General features: G+C 37.1%; 1 protein-coding gene and 1 pseudogene across 10 annotated transcripts in view; both read right to left on the reverse strand.

Annotated features, from left to right (window-relative positions):
- CDIN1 (CDAN1 interacting nuclease 1) overlaps positions 1-16552 on the reverse strand; it is a 307237-nt gene that overhangs the window by 264707 nt on the left and 25978 nt on the right. The window lies entirely within an intron of this gene.
- On the reverse strand, positions 778-16545 carry LOC108593418 (la-related protein 4-like; annotated as a pseudogene). The gene is made up of 3 exons (XR_004729725.3): positions 7786-16545; positions 7011-7584; positions 778-6906 (listed from the first exon to the last, which is right to left on the reverse strand). The product of XR_004729725.3 is annotated as a la-related protein 4-like (transcript).

The following is a 16552-nucleotide window of genomic DNA, read 5'->3' on the forward strand; positions in this document are numbered from 1 at the left end:
TATTTGCATATGTTTGCAACAGCTAAATCACTGAAAACGTACCTTGAAATTCTATCTTTGGACACCCTAGAGTGGAAAGCAAAGAGTATGGAACTAGTCTGGCTTTTGATACTTCAGTATTTTATATTTTCCCCCCTTAAGATCTACTTTGTTTTAAGACATGGATTTGCCGTCTTCCTTAATTTGCAAGACTCTCTCTGTGGCTTGGTTTGCTGGAACAAGGCCCACAGCCTGTGCCTCTCTTATAGATCCTTACTTTAAATTTTAAGACTCTACTTCAGAATTTAATATAAGGCCTTCTTTGATTCCTCATCAATTCTAGCTAGTTTTGCAAAGAAAAAAAATGATTTGAATAAAGTGAACAGGGGCTTAAAATAAACAAAAATTTAAAAACAAATTAAATGTATTACATAATATTTAATTCACACAATTTTAACATAGATATCTATTTTAATTTTAATATATACTTAAATATATCCTGACGTCAATAATAGAGAAAAATGTAACCCCAATACAAAATATATAATCTCTAAGAACATATAAACTATTTTTTGTTGAGTACATCTTGAATAAATTTACAAATTATAATCTGACAAAAAAATGCTTAAATCTGAAATAAAAGGTGACAAAATAACCCAGTAATGAAAAAATAAGAAAATTACAACATTCCAACAAGAGAATGAAATAAGAGTCCTCTCCCTCTCCCTCTCCCTCCCTCCCCCTCCCCCTCCCCCTCCCCCTCCCCCTCCCCCTCCCTCTCCCTCTCCCTCTCCTCTCCTCTCCTTGCACTCACTGAGAAAGGCTAAGCTAGGACACAGCAAGTAAGTGGCCACCTGCAAGCCAGGAAGAGGGCCCTCACCAGAACCTGATCATGGTGGTACCCTGATCTCAAACTTCCAGCCCCCAGAACTTGTATGAAAATAAATTTCTGTTGTTTAAGTTACCCATTCCATGGTACTTTGCTAAGGCAATCTGAAGCACACTAAGGCACTGGGGATCCTTACGTAATAAGCCACACTGAGGGTTGTGATTAATTATTCCTACAATATTCTCAGGTAGCTAATTAATTCTTCAAAATCCAGGACTGGGCCAACCTCTCCTGAGTTAAACTCTGAGTCTCTCTCTTGAAAAGCAAGTTCTAAAAACTTTCACAGAAAACCAAGTCTGTGGCTGTAACAGGTTAGTTACATACGTTGGGTTTTATGAAGCAATCTACTTTTCTTCCGTGGATCCCAGTTTTTTCCACTAAATTTCAAATATTTTATGGTTTTACTTATACAGAAAATCCCATGAATAAATCGCTCTTATCAGAGAATTCTTCATTTTATGAAATCCCGCGAGAATACCTAAGACATTCTACTAATTCTATGCAATCATAGTGAATGAACGTCTAGAGGCTAAATTTAATTCTGTGACCATAATGCTACTAGTCTATGTCTAATAAGCGCAATTACTTTTGAACCTTTCCACAGAGTAAAAAATTTTAGAATATTTTCTAAAACAATTCAAATATTTCCTTATTCTTTTTCCGCACAAAAATATATGTTCTGCCCCCCTAATCTTTCTTAATTTAATAGGTCACAGAAACCTCCTATAAAACCAGTAAAAATGATTGGCCATTGTCACTTTATAATTCTTATAATTTATAAAGATTGTTGGTATAACTACCATCTTTACCACTCTCTTCTCAAAGAAATTCTCAGTTATATTAAAATAATTTTATTAATAACCTCATATTTTTCCCTGTCTTCTGTTTCTTACTCCCATCTCAACCCCCAATTACCAAGCTGATACTTTTAAGAATTTAACAAGGAAATGCAAAAATTTGCGTACAAGTACCTTACTGAACATGTCGTTCCTTTAAATAATTTCAGTAGTACTCTCCTGAGGTCAAGCAAATTATTTGAAACCTCAGTAAATGACATGTTTTCCTTACTTTATTAGTTTGGAAAAAAACTGTAGATTTTCAATCTTCTCTAAAAACATCATCATCATCATCATCATGATACGGATTATAATTATTCTACAAACACCCACTTTAATAATAAATGTTGGCAATGTTAAAACAACAAATGGAATGCCTTACAATGCATTAAGCTCTTCTCTTACTAAACACACAATTTTAAATCTTACCACAAGCCATTTATTCTTGATTCACAATCAAATCCTTTTATCAGTTATTCTCAGCACTTAATGTCGTTCATTCAATAAATCCAATCTTAGATGGCTACAAATGCCTTCCCTACTTCTCTATGTGTCTTAAGAGAAATCAGAGAATATGTAGAGATGGAGCTGTCATTAAGAGTATGCACAATACAATTAGGCTTTGTTATACACTAAATTTTGCTAGAATATCCGATTTGTAACTTTTCCCCATTTCTGTTGAAACAGAAAAGGTGTTCAGTAAATGCCTACTGTCATGATGGTCATGACAATAAAGACGGCAACACTGGGGAAACACTTATTAGCTACCAGATACTGTTTTATTTAATCATCATCACTATAATAATAGCAGTGTTTTCTGAAGAAAGTAAGTGAGAAAAGTGAAGTATCTTCTCCAAATTAACACAGCCAGCATGTTGAATACAGGCAGTTTGCCCTTAGACTCCAGGTTCTCAATGACTGCCTCCAAATGATAAAACAAATTACTTTCAAGAACCAATATGCCAATGCTTCACAAGATGCTTAGTTGCAAACAACTTAATCTACTCAAACTAGTTTGAACAAAAAAGGAAATTTACTAAAGGTTTTAGACAGCTCATAGAATTTACCGGGAGACCAGAAAATCGGGTTCAGAGGCCTTATAACCAAGAACAACGTCCCCAGTCACACCACAGGAGTGCTCCCCTCATCCTACAGCAACTTCCAGGACCTGTCCAGGGTACTGAGCTTTCTGCCCATGGCGTCCAACAACCAGTTACCCCCACTCCAACACTTGCCAAAAGAATGGAGCCTAAACACAAAGCCATTTTTACCATAAAATTCACCATTCAAAATCGAAGTTCAATTTGGCAGATCTGAGTTCATCACTCAACAAAGTTAACATGCAACTATTGGCTGTAAGTGAACAAAATTTAAAGTAAAGAAAAATAAAGTTATATTGATAGTATGTTTATAATTACAGTCTCAAGGAAGCATATGCTCAAGGTCTAAAAGAGAAGGCAAAATTGTTTAAAAAAAACCATGGGTTTTGGTTTATAATTGATTTCTTCATCTTTTTTTCTAATTTTAATGTTATTTTCATAAGAAATAAAAATTTGTGGGGAAAAACACACATTTCCTTTGGCATAATTACAATATCCTAAAAATGTGACTGGGTTACACGTATGTTCTCAAAATAACACAACCCAACCAAAGAACACAAAATTCACACCCTGTGAAAGCCCCCAAAAGCTGCAAACGTCCTAAAAAAACTGTAAAATTTTACAGAACCACAGCTTACACTGCATTAGATTATATTAGATTCTCCCCAAATCTGAATGTGTGCCCTGCACATCAGCAGCTCCATGCAACTATGTGTCTTAATATTTAGAAATGGCTGCATTTGATATAAGAAGCTTCAGTTATCCTCTCAGCACCAAAATGGCCTCTCCAGATCACAGGAAGTCAGAAAGGCTGCCTTCCCTGATACAAACAGAGGTGATTCAAGACAGGACCCAACTGGGGAAGTGCTCCCTGCCCCTGACTAAAAGGCCAGGCTCTGCCCGGTTCCTGCTAGAGCTACTTGACCTTACCCTGGGGTCTGCCCACAACTTCCCGAACAGACCTAACGTCAGGTGGGAAGAAAGTGAGTACCTCTGGCCAAATACTCTGGCACCCAAAGATAAGTCCCATTTGCTGTTACCCTGGCTCCTCGTATTTCCTCAAGTCTACAACCACAGGCAGCTTGGGTGAAATACAGTACTTCCCAGATTTACTGTGTATGTAGATCTTGTCTTTAGAAATCTAGCTAGAATTACAGTTACTCAAGAATTTGCTCATGCCAGGAACCTGTCCCCAAGGCCAACCTGACTGCTGGGCTGTGCTCCCCAAGACAGAGGTCCCCACAGCTGCTGTGCTGCTATGAACACTGCCTCTCAGCGCTCCACATTGGCCTGCCAATGAGACATCTGCTTAGGTTTCCTTCCTACCACTTTTGTGCCAGTTAAAGAGTAGAGAGGGAGGTCTATAGAAAGGTCCAACTGTCCCCACCCCTCCCTCAAGCCCAGTGAGGAAAACTGGGTCACCCCCAGCTTCACCCTATATGTGACAGTAAAAATGCCAGAAAACCTATTTTGCATATAAACTCTTACCATTAGGGAACATATACTGAAATCTATTTATGAGCGTAAGCACAATGAAAAAGATCAAGAGGGTGACACCATGATGAAAGAAACAAACACTTCACTTTGAAAAGTTATTCTCTTCAAGTTTTCCACACATAAAATTCTAACCACTTATAGGTAGTCATCATTTCAGTGAATTGTGTCAAATGAAACAGGAAAAAGAAAGATACATTCACCATGAGGCTAATTTATGGTTTCACTAAATCCAGCCAACTGAAGGATTTCATTTAGTCTATCATGAATTCTTAGACCAAAGCAATTCTATTAAAAGCCCTTGGAGGAAAATAAAAAAACCTGAACTTGTTGTGAGGTCACCCAACAAATGCTTTCCCTAAATATTATAATTATGTCAGATACTGCCCTTCACACAATTTTGAATGGCTAGCACCAATGAGTTTGCCCATCTAAAAGGGAGGCCAACAGAATAATTTTTTTAATTTTTACAAAATGTTTATTCTTTGAAATCCAATGCATTCAAAGGATGTTAACACTTAAAATGTTTATCATTTCCACCAACTGCATTATCTTAGTAAACCAAAATAAGTACTTTTATCATAGATATAGTCAATAATTAATACGTTTTTAAAGAACCTAAACTTCCCCCAAATTTCAGCACAGATAGTTTGATTGCATGTTTCACCTAGTAGGTAATTTTTAAAAATAGTGTATAGAAATGAATAGCTTCAAACTGAGTAAATATATATATATACCATGACGTAAAAAAATCAAATCAAAAGCAACTGCCAAGCTAATAAGTCAAAGAAATAGTAATTGTAGCTTGTACAGATATGTGAAATGTTTTTTTTTTTTTTATGTGAAATGTTTTTAAAGCTCTTACCAGTTAACTACTAATATGTATCTCCAAAGCTTAACTTAGAGTTGGAAGATGAATTTCACAGTAATGTAATTTTAACCACCACTTACATTCACTTTATTACTAAGACATTTACTCTATGTCACCATGGTGCTTTTGAGGGTGCACAATTTACAGCTTCAATTTATACATATGTAATTCACTAACATATGGGACAGTTCTTACTATTACAAACTAACCCTTAAAAGAAAAATAAAATCCACCTTACACAGAACTCTAAATATGGTTTGACTTAAAACAGATTAACACAATACAGTTTTTAATATTTTAGCCATTTTCTAAATGACAGCATGTAAACTTGTCTATTTAGTATGTAAAAGCTACAACTTTATTAACTGAGAAATTATGCATTAATTTTCATCAACCATCTTTTTTATCTTTACTAAAAACTTCCATGACTTGCTGATTCTGTTTCAGTAAATTCCAAACTGTATTTTTGGGGTGTGGGGGAAGAGGGAAGAAAGGTGATAAATACATTGTAAACAGAAATAAGTCCCCCCAAAAAGTAAGCCTTTAAAAAAATATTTTTTACTTCTACACTACTTAACACTTAAGAGTCTGTTATAATGTTTCATCTTTAACACTAACAACAAATAAATTACTGTACAGTCAGTCTGCCCCACCATCTCGGGACCTAAAATTCTAAACATGTGAACAGAAGAGTAAATTCATCAACGCTCACTTCTGAAACTTAGTACCATTTATATGATTTGACTAGACTGGTCAAAGCAATTACAAACACACAATTCAGTAGGTAGTTGGTTATTTTGCTTTTGGGAGTGGCAAAGAAGAGAGAGTGAAAAATGGAGTGAGAAAAAAAAAAATTTGATCCCCATTTTAGGGTGGGGAAAATCAAAGGGAAGTTTAAACCTCTGAATTCCATTTGACCTATGCACTGAGGTCCAAGATGAAATTTTCAATTTTTCGAATAACCCCCATCCCATTCTTCCTTGAATATCAAACCAATTGGTAGTCACATCTCCAAGTACAACCAGAGTTTCACAACTTGTTGAATGAAGTATCAGTAAGATCAGAAAGACTAAATTTCCAACTAGAAAAGAATCCACTCAAGTATTACATTCAGTTTTTAAATCATTTACCACATGACAACAGATTTGGCTTCAATCGCTCTTGTACATACTCACACCCACAATAGGCATCCCCGCTACTGATCTGCTTTGAAATACAAGGCCATATAGTCAGAGATGGCATTCTCCAAGCCAAACTGTAAAAAGATTTTAAAAAGTAATTTCTAATTTTACAGAAATGCTTCTTCAAAAAATATTTCCTCTCACTTGCTCTTCTCCTATACTGAAGGACATATAATGTCCTTTTTTTTTTTTAATCCAAGCTAACCTGGCAGCAAATCTCTGCAAATTAAAACGAAAAACAAAAATAGAAAAATTGTACTTTTTATCTTCATTTTTGGTGGGAGATAATACATCGGAGTGAAGTTCCCGTAGCTGCTGCACAAGAACTGAAGATGGCTCTTTAGGGGGCTTCTGACACACTTCAGCATAACTTAACTTCCGGGGTTCCTGTAGAGCCACAGCTGTAGCTGCATTTATGTTACTATTACATGGTGAAGCAGTACTTACCCTCTATGGCTTTGTAGTAGTTGGAGGAGAAACTGGTCTATTCATCTGGTTGAGACCATCCTTCTGAACAGAGGAATGCTCTATTAGATCCTTCTCTTGCTGAGTTGTGCTTAAGGCAGTAAGATCAGCTGCACATGGAGAACTGGTACTCATACTGAGTTACTGGCCAGAAGTGCATTCTGTCTGCTCATCTGCAGGCACTGGGCAACTAACTCTCAACTTTTCATTACCCTTTTCTTTGCAGACACCTTTAACAACATCAGACATTCTATTCTCCAAAACAAGTTCACCTGGCATTCTTGATGAACTTCCAGGTAAAGGTGGAAAATTTGAGGCTAGTAAGTCAAACTTTGGAGTTGGAGCCTTTGATTCAGCTGTTGGAGGATGAGGTCTTGAAATCCTCACCTTCTCATCATCTTTGGCCTCTGAAAAGAGTTCTCCTTCCCTTCCATAGTCCCCATTCTGTTCCATCTGCAAAATGGAAGCCTCCTTTTGAAGGTAAATTTGCTCCTGATACCCAGTTACTGTACGATTGGTTATGCCACGCAGTTGGAAAGTTTCTTGAACTAGATCTGTTCAACTGTCCATCCCCCCAATGATACAGAGCCCTCTGCTGAGTGCTCTGAACCACTGGATGACCTAAAATGAGGCTTCACACATTTTGGGGCAGGGGGGGCAATGGTCGACTCATATTCATAGCAGCATTTGTTTTATACAATCCTGGCCAATTAAAGCCATTCACAAAACTACCACTGGGAAAAGGGAGCCAGTGGTGTCTTGAAGTAAGCTGTAGGATTTGGAACCAAGACTGAAGCACAATACCATAGACCAAGTACTGTTGGTGAGGATTATACACAGCTGCATAAAGACTAGGGAGGCATATCATGCTTGAGTTTGAATGGGCTAACTATAGATACTGGTATCCATTAATCAATAACCATTCCCAGTTAAAAAAAAAAAAATGTATTGATGACTTTTATCCTTGCACAGCTGGCTTGTCCTGAAATGTTTTAACTTCTTAAGTATTTAAAAGCCTGTTGTGCATTGTTGTCTGACTAGAAAGTGATATACCAATTGCTACTGTGTGCAGACTCAGTTTATCACCACTTTGGGGCAGTTTTCGCTTTTGAATGAAGCTTTCACTTCCTCTACTGGTGTTGTTTCAGGAATCTCTTTAAGAATTATGATACAATGCTTATGACTTGGTCTCACTTTCTTATGCTTCTCATCAACTTGTACCATGGGAGAAAATCTTAACACTTAAAAAAGAATTAGATCAGGGTCTACAGTCAACGTTATTATTTCTTCCATGTTGGTAACTGCCCAAACTGGGATGAACTGATCATTTTCCATTTGAGATATCAAGTAAAGATCCTTTGACAAATTTTCTTGTGAAAAACAGAATTTTAATTGTTTCTTCAGACATTCTTTTAGGTCTTCTGTAGAAACTACTGAATTGCTTTCTCCAGAATCATCATTATTTGGTAACTCAGATCTTCTGGTCCTAAAATCATCCCATCAGTTGATTCTTCAATGCCTGTAGTATTTCTTGTGGTTTCACAAGATGAAGAATACATTACTTCATAGTCTTTACAAGTACCTTCTGAGAGCTCACATTACCCTCAGGATGAGCACCTGATACAGCTGCTGTTTTATGCCAAGAGCTTTTAGTTTCAGGAGTTACTAGGGTGGCATCAGTATTTCCAGGAGCAATTTCTTGTCATACTTTGGCATTAGGATTTAGACCAGTTCCTTTAGATGTTACCTGCTCCTCGAAAAGCAACATGTTGTCCCCTACTTGGCCCAATTGTTTCTACCACCGCAACTCCAACCGGCTCACATGCCTGTGCCCCAATAGAATAATTTTTAAAAACAGTTTTCATTCTGAAATATAAAAAGGTATAATACTTTTACAATTTCATCTGTCTTATATTCTTGCAACAATACTAGATAAAAGTTGCTTAAGGCTGGTATTACTCTATGCAGACTAGATAATGTAGACTTAGAAAAAAATTACCAAAACATACACAGAAGCATCTAGTTCTAAAAGGATAGAGCCTCTAAAAACTCAATGTGGCACCTTCAAATCCCCGAGACTCAACTCCTCCAGTTCATCTTTCCACCAAGTCTATGATGTGCCCTCCGCCCAGTGGTTAAGAGATTAGACGTGAATTCCAGATAATGAGAAGAAGGAAGAGTCTACATCACGCCACTTACGTTTCTCTGTACACACATCCATTTTCCCTCATTAATACTCTCTCTAGATTCTCCCACTGGTCCAGTGTTAGACTGAATTGAAACACTATGAAGGCAAACGTTCTTCAGAATTGCTTTTAGAATAAAAATCTGAAGGAGCATACCTGGTAATTTCCAAAATGACTACATCAAACCTGAACTGTACCAGAATTCTGACAATGATATAATGCCCCAAGAAGAAAACCAGAGGAAAACAACATGTAGCTTCAAACCAAAAAACAAAACAAGAAATTGAGAAGGGCTGTGTCCTTAAAAAACTAAATTTTAAGCATTCACAAATGTAGGTAGAAGAATCTTTAATCGGCTGTTGCAAGGACTCGCATTGCTGTTTCAGGGGCTCTCAATAGAATTGCTTTGCACCAAGAGTTCAGGAAACCCTTCAGACTCCTGGATTTAGCGAGCCCATAAATAAGTCCCATGTTGAACTTTAATTATGTTTTTGACCACACTTCATTGTGCAGATGAATTTTAATTTGAAGTATTCTTCTTTTCTTCATTTGCTTTTCCATTAAACTGAGCGCTTTAAGTCAGAGAATCCTTTTTTTATCTTTCTATCTTTTTAACTTTACATCATCAATATTTAGCATGGTGACATATTGGCCTTCCAAGTGATGACTTCATGAAGAATGAACCTCCTCTTTTCATTCCCTAACACCCGCATACCAAACACACACATCCATTTTAAGGGAAAATGTAAAAACACTGCAACTCGCAGACACAGAGAATGAACGTGCATTAAGACAACATGTGAACACACAATAGAGATGCCATTGCTGAAGCAGCTGTTTTGCTTCCAAACACTGTGGTGATTAATAGTGATTTTAAGCTTCACAAGAAGATTAAGAGTGTGTGTGCTACTAATTAATTTTTAAGTCTTAGAAATTTTGGCTATATCAAATACAGAAGAAAAACCTAGTATGTTTTGGCCTCTGCTTTAATTTTGATAAAATGGCTACAACATACAATATTCAAGCAACCAACTGTTACCTTTTAAGATATCAACAAATAGTGAGACTCATGGAAACATTTTATCAGAGAAATGATGTTCATGGCCAGACTAAAAATAATAATGCCTAAAAAGAGCACTGTGACCTAGAGCACTGTGACCTGTGGCTTATATATTCAGTTACCTCTCCCTAACCCAGTTCTCTACCTTTACAATACCCAGGAAGATAATACAGACTAGTCATTGCAGGCAATTTGTGAAAGCCATATACGAGTCCTGACATGGACCAAATCCAGAACCAGAGAAGTATCATAACATGCCAAGCTTACTGAAAGGCTACACGACTCATCAGCAATTGTAAGGCACAGACTTTAAAACAGCTTTGAATATGGTGAGAAACTTGGTCTCATGCAGCCTCATTGTGACCTTATATACTAGGAATCCAATCTGATAAAACCCAGCCCATCTATCTCTACATAGATGGGGTGAGGCTCACCCACAAGCGATAGAAAATACGATCCAAGTAACTATGAATTATACAAGTCAGAAATGTTTGTCTTTCCCCATAAGATCGGCCTCTTCCACTATAGCAATTTTTCTCCAGGAAGTCATCGGGACCCAGGCTCCTCTCAGCTAACCCCTCTATCAGCCCACGATTAAGACTGTGGCATGTGCATTCCAGAAAGCAAGATTGAGAAAGGATCTTGAAGAAGAGAGACAAGGGCTGTCTCTTAAGGAAGCCTCCACATGAAACTAAGCTGTCACATGAAACTTAGGCTTACTCTGCAATAGCCAGAACTCAGTTCCATGGCCATGAAATATACAAAGATGCCTCTGTTCTTGGAAGTCATGTTCCTGGTCAAAGATGGAGGATTCTATCACACTAGAAGAATGAGAAAACAGACACCTGGGAAAAACAACAGTTTCTATCATAGGCACAGCACTCTATACAAGTGAACTCAACAATCATAAATGAAGCTGCTATAATTCTGAACAATGCACCATGGGTAAAAGTTTCTTCACAACTTCAAAGCTGTCTTGACTCACTTAATTGATCCAACAAACAAGCCATTTTAAACTACTACTATATGTTATTCCTTTAAGAGTTGCCTCTAATAATCATGAACTTTATTTCACAACCACCATTGGTGAACAGCAGAATGTAGGGCTAGAGATACCACCAATAAAACAACTTATTTGATAAATGCAAACATTTATCAAATGTTTTTAGAACAAGACACAATCAATTCTGTTAGTAAAACATTTACCAAATTTAGTAATGAAGTTATTTGATTTCCCAAAACACAAACTTTGTTTCTCCTATTCTATTTCAAGATAACGATAATACTAAGAAAATTTTAAAAGCAGTTGACTTTACAAGGTATGGACATTTCATTTCATTTCAAAAGAGATGCAGGTATGCCCAGATTTGTTCAACCAACCCATGATAATTCTGTGAAAGTTTCCTTCTCAGTCTCTCTTCATCTCATTAAACCCACCAAAGTACATTAAATAGCTACACATTTAGTAGCCTCTCCCAAGAGGTGGTTAGTTCACTTATTCAGTATTTCAACAAATATTTATCAAACACCTGTTGACAACTTCCATGTGCTAGAGAGTAGACTCTCAAAAGAGTACGTGACACAGGACTCAGCCTCCCCAAGAGTTTTATATTCAAAAGGCATTGCTTCTGGTAAGTAGAAAAAACAGTTTTCTCAGAACTAAAGCACTCCCTACTGTCTATTTGAGTGCAGGATAGTCAATAGCTATCCTGTTCAGTCAGAACAGATTCTCCAACTGTACCTAAACAAATTGCCAAGAAGTGCTAAGACCTCCCCAAAAAAGCCTTTTTTAAAGTTCTTTCAAATAACTGGTTAAAAAGGATCTTACTACAGAATAGTATGCAGATAATTTGGGTAACGTAATGCTATGAGAATGAGTCAGAAACATCATCACTCTTGTAACCTTGACCCTGAATTTGGTCTGAAACTTCTACACATTTTTAGTGGCATGTAAGAACAGATGCTACACATGAAAATGGCAACACTTAAAATTCATAGTAGCAAAAATCATTACTCTTCCCACTCACTGGACCCCCTGAACTTTAATAATGTCTGACCTGGTTGGTCAGTAAGTTCTAAAAGCGGACAGAAGAAAATTGCCAGTATTAAATATTGCTGGAATGATTTTTCATTTAGAAAGATGTTACAGTTCTCTTAAAAACAGGTCATCAGTTCTGCAGACACTTAATTTTCTTAAGGGAGTAGACAGTGCAGAGAGCAGATACCCACCTTTGTTTAAGTCAACAGAATCCAGCTAAGAACTAGATTCATATATTATTATCCTTACACTTAAAGCAAAAATAAATACACAACCACGTACACACCCACACAGTTATATATAAACCCATCCAAAGCAAAGATAAAGTGTGGCAGGCAAAAGAAGTAGATGTGAAAGAAAACTATTTTTTTTTCCAAGATAAATGGCACAAAAGCCATCTCATTAACTATCCAAGGGAGATGATATACTATACAACTACGTCTAGATAATCACACATTAATAATTTTCACATTACACAACTGAAAAGATTTATAAAGGCAGAATTTAAGAATCTACCTTGCTTAAGTCACTTAAAAGAAGCAAAGTGACAAGAGCAACAAGCAATTAGGTATTTCTCTACAACACCACAATGCGAAGTGACTTCCTACATGCCCCTTGCTTTACTCGAGTATCATTTCAACATGCAATTATCCCTGTGCTTTGATGCAGCTGTCATCTGTTTTGTTTTTAATGCAAATACCTACTTGCTGATTAAATATTTCCCATATTATAGTTTGTGAACCATTTCTCATATTTTGCTGATAAACTACTTTAGCAAGCTAGCCAACCTTTGAGACCCCTTAGACAATATTCAGCCAGAGGAGCTCTAAAGTACATACCCTGCTTTGACATGTTAGAGAGCTGAAGCACGTGGTCACATAGAATGCTGTATAAGGAAGAAGCTCTCATCTTTTCTCACTCAGACTGTAGAAGGTTTTCTTTCACAGCTTTACAAAAACACCAGCCTCCAGATTGGTAGGGCATTATCCTGGCACTACATCCTTCTAAAAAGCTTAACACATCCTGTGTGAAAAACAGGAACTCTTTCTGTCCACATGGACAAAATGGAGCTCCAAGACAGTAAGTGATTTGCCCAGGGCCATGCTCTTAGCACTACAGCGAAACTGGCTGTGGAAGCCAGACCTCCTAGCTGGTCTGGATCCCCAGGCATGGATCTTCTGGCCCAGGAAAGGTGATGGTCTCTTCCCAGCACTCAGCTAAAGAAATACATCATAAACCATATCTGGTTAATCACTTTTTAAAGGCAACAGAATTGAGTTTAAGATTTTTCTCAAACTCCTGGCTTCAAGCGATCCGCCTGCCTCTATATCCTTTTTAAAGTGCTAAGATTACAGGTGTGAGCCACCACACATGGTCCACTAAGTTTTTCATTTTAAGTTGATAGACCCGTGATTCTTTATAATTATAGTTATTTTTTAAAATATTATTTTTACTGGTTTATATAAGTTTTTATTTTTAGCACTTTACTAACATCGCTCCTATCAAATTGTCAATTTAGATGATATGATCAAGATATAATAGGCCAGCCAGGTGTGCTGGTTCACGCCTATAATCCCACACTTTGGGAGGCCAAGGTAGGAGGAACCCTTGAGAACAGGAGTTCATGACCAGCCTGGATAAAAAAAGGGAGACCCTATCTGTAAAAATAATTTTCAAATACAGGCCAGGCATAGTGGTTGCACACCCGTGGTCCCAAGCTACTCAGGGGGCTGAGCCACGAGGATCATCTGAACCTAAGAGGTTGAGGCTGCAGTGAAGCCATGATCATGTCACTGCACTCCAGCCTAAGCAACAGAGCCCAAGACCCTCTCACACATATATATTTGTGTATAACTTTAAAAGGCAGAATGAAAAGGGGAAAATATTAAAACATGCCTAACTTTTAAAGTTACAATCATGAGATTGCTTGCCAAGTATTTTTTTAACATATTGTCTAAAGAAAAACAACTTTTACCAAAACAGTGTATCAAACAATTAATAACTTCACTAAAGAGTGATAACATTTTCCTTATAGAAAGGTTACAGATTTCTCTATATTCATCTTCTGTACCTTCCTTCTGGAAGTTAGACCCTTATAAAAGAATAACTCAAGGACACCATAAATAAAGTAAAAAAGAGAACCAACAGACTAGAAAAAAAATACTTGCAAACCACATATATAAGACTTGTATCTAGAACATGGAAAGAACCCTTACAACTCAATAAAAACGACAACACAATTAAAAAATGAACAAAAAATATGGATAGATATTTCTTCAAAGAAGATATACAAACAGCCAATAAACACATAAAAAGATTCTCAACATCATTAATCATTGAGGAAACAGAAATCAATACCACAGTGAGAGACCACTTCACACCCACCAGGAAGGGTATAATCAAAAGTACGCAATACACAAGTGTTGATGAGGACTCTGAGACAATGAAACCCTCATACGTTCCTACCGGGAAATGTAAAACGATGCAGCTACTTTGAAAACCAGTTTTACGGTTCCTCAAAAGATTAAACCATATGACCCAGAAATTCTGCTCCAAGGTATCTAACCAAGAGAAACAAAACATACGTCAGGCCGGGCGCGGTGGCTCACGCCTGTAATCCCAGCACTTTGGGAGGCCGAGACGGGTGGATCACGAGGTCAAGAGATCGAGACCATCCTGGTCAACACGGTGACACCCCGTCTCTACTAAAGATACAAAATATTAGCTGGGCACGGTGGTGTGTGCCTGTAATCCAAGCTACTCAGGAGGCTGAGGCAGGAGAATTGCCTGAACCCAGGAAGCGGAGGTTGTGGTGAGCCAAGATTGTGCCATTGCACTCCAGCCTGGGTAACAAGAGCAAAACTCCGACTCAAAAAAAAAAACATACGTCAACACAAAAATGTATACACTCATGTTCATACAAGCATTAATCACAACAGCCAAAAATGGGAAACAACCAAATGTCTACAAACTAATGAAAGGATAAACAAAAGGCAGTGTATTCACACACTGGAGTTTTCAGCAGTAAGAAAGAATGAGACAATATGAATGAATCCCAAAAGCATTATGCTAAGTTAAAGCTAGTCGTACTGTGTAATACTAATTATATAAAATGTCCAGATAGGCAAATCAGTAGAAACAGATAGATTAGTGATCACCTAGGACTGAGGTGAGCCAGTGTGAGAATGGGGAGCCATGCCTGACAGGTACTGGGTTTCTTTTTGGGCTCATAAAATATTCTGTAAGTAGATAACAGTGACAGACTCACGAGTTTGTGAATATACTAAAAGTCACTGAATTATACACTTAAAAAGAGTGAATGCTATAGTATGTGGATTGTATATCCATAGCAGATTATAATTGAAAAAAGAATATTTATATAATATACAATACACCTAATTTAAAATTGGAATGAAGAAAGGAAGGACAGAAGAAAAAAGAAAAGAAAGTTAAGGGGGAGGGAGGGAAAGAGACACACACACACAGACAGATCTCAAAGAAGTCAGTCATGATTGTGCGCACACTTCTCATGGAACCAGCCTCCAGAGGGAATGCAGTCACATGCAAATTAGGTCATATGAAGTAAGCTATTTTATTTTACATATTGTAATGGAAAACTTTTAAGCAAAGCATGTTTCTTTAATAAATTGGATATTTCTCACAGCTTATTTTAAATACTGTAAAATTACCTCCTTGTGTTCTCCTGTGAACTACATCATCAACGTTCTTCATGTTTTATTTTCCTGACACACCAGTTAATATGTTATTTCCATTGAACACAATCCTGGTCTTCAAACTATCCACAGTATTTAGGGATGCCACTTCCCATCCATCCAACAATTTGATAAGGTATTGTAAGACTGGAAACAACGAAGAGGAGTGGAAGATCTTTCCTGTTCATTTTCACTGGGTACCAAGCGTGACTACACCTACCATTCACAGATTTCCAGTGACACTTAAAATTTTAGCAAGATACTTTTCCAACCTCAGAAACATAGAAACCAAGAAAACACCTCTGTCACAAATACCACTGATGAACCCAGAAAATGCTACCAAAACAGTAGTAGAGAGTTAATAAATCAACTCCTACAGCTTTAAACCCCAATTCAAAAGTCTCTCTGTGACTTCCAACCTGTTTGGGTTAATCCCCAGACAGGTGGCAACCTTACTTAGAGTGAATTAACCACCCCCTAATTGTACAAAAAGAGCTTGCTGGTAATTGACAGGAACACAGCTAAATATGACTGTGACCCTTAGGGAATATAAAATTTACATAACCCCCTTAGAGGTTAAGGGAATAGTGACTTCTATAAACAGAGATTTTAATTTAACAGAAAACATTTTAAAATAAAGTTTGGGTATACAGTCCTTTTAGGAATTAAAACAGACATCATAAGCAGGTAAATACATAGCTGCTGTGGGAGGAAATTAAATTATCCAAGACTGCTTTTAC

This window comes from Callithrix jacchus, chromosome 8 (genome assembly GCF_049354715.1).
Source record: "Callithrix jacchus isolate 240 chromosome 8, calJac240_pri, whole genome shotgun sequence".
NCBI classification, from domain to species: domain Eukaryota; kingdom Metazoa; phylum Chordata; class Mammalia; order Primates; family Cebidae; genus Callithrix; species Callithrix jacchus.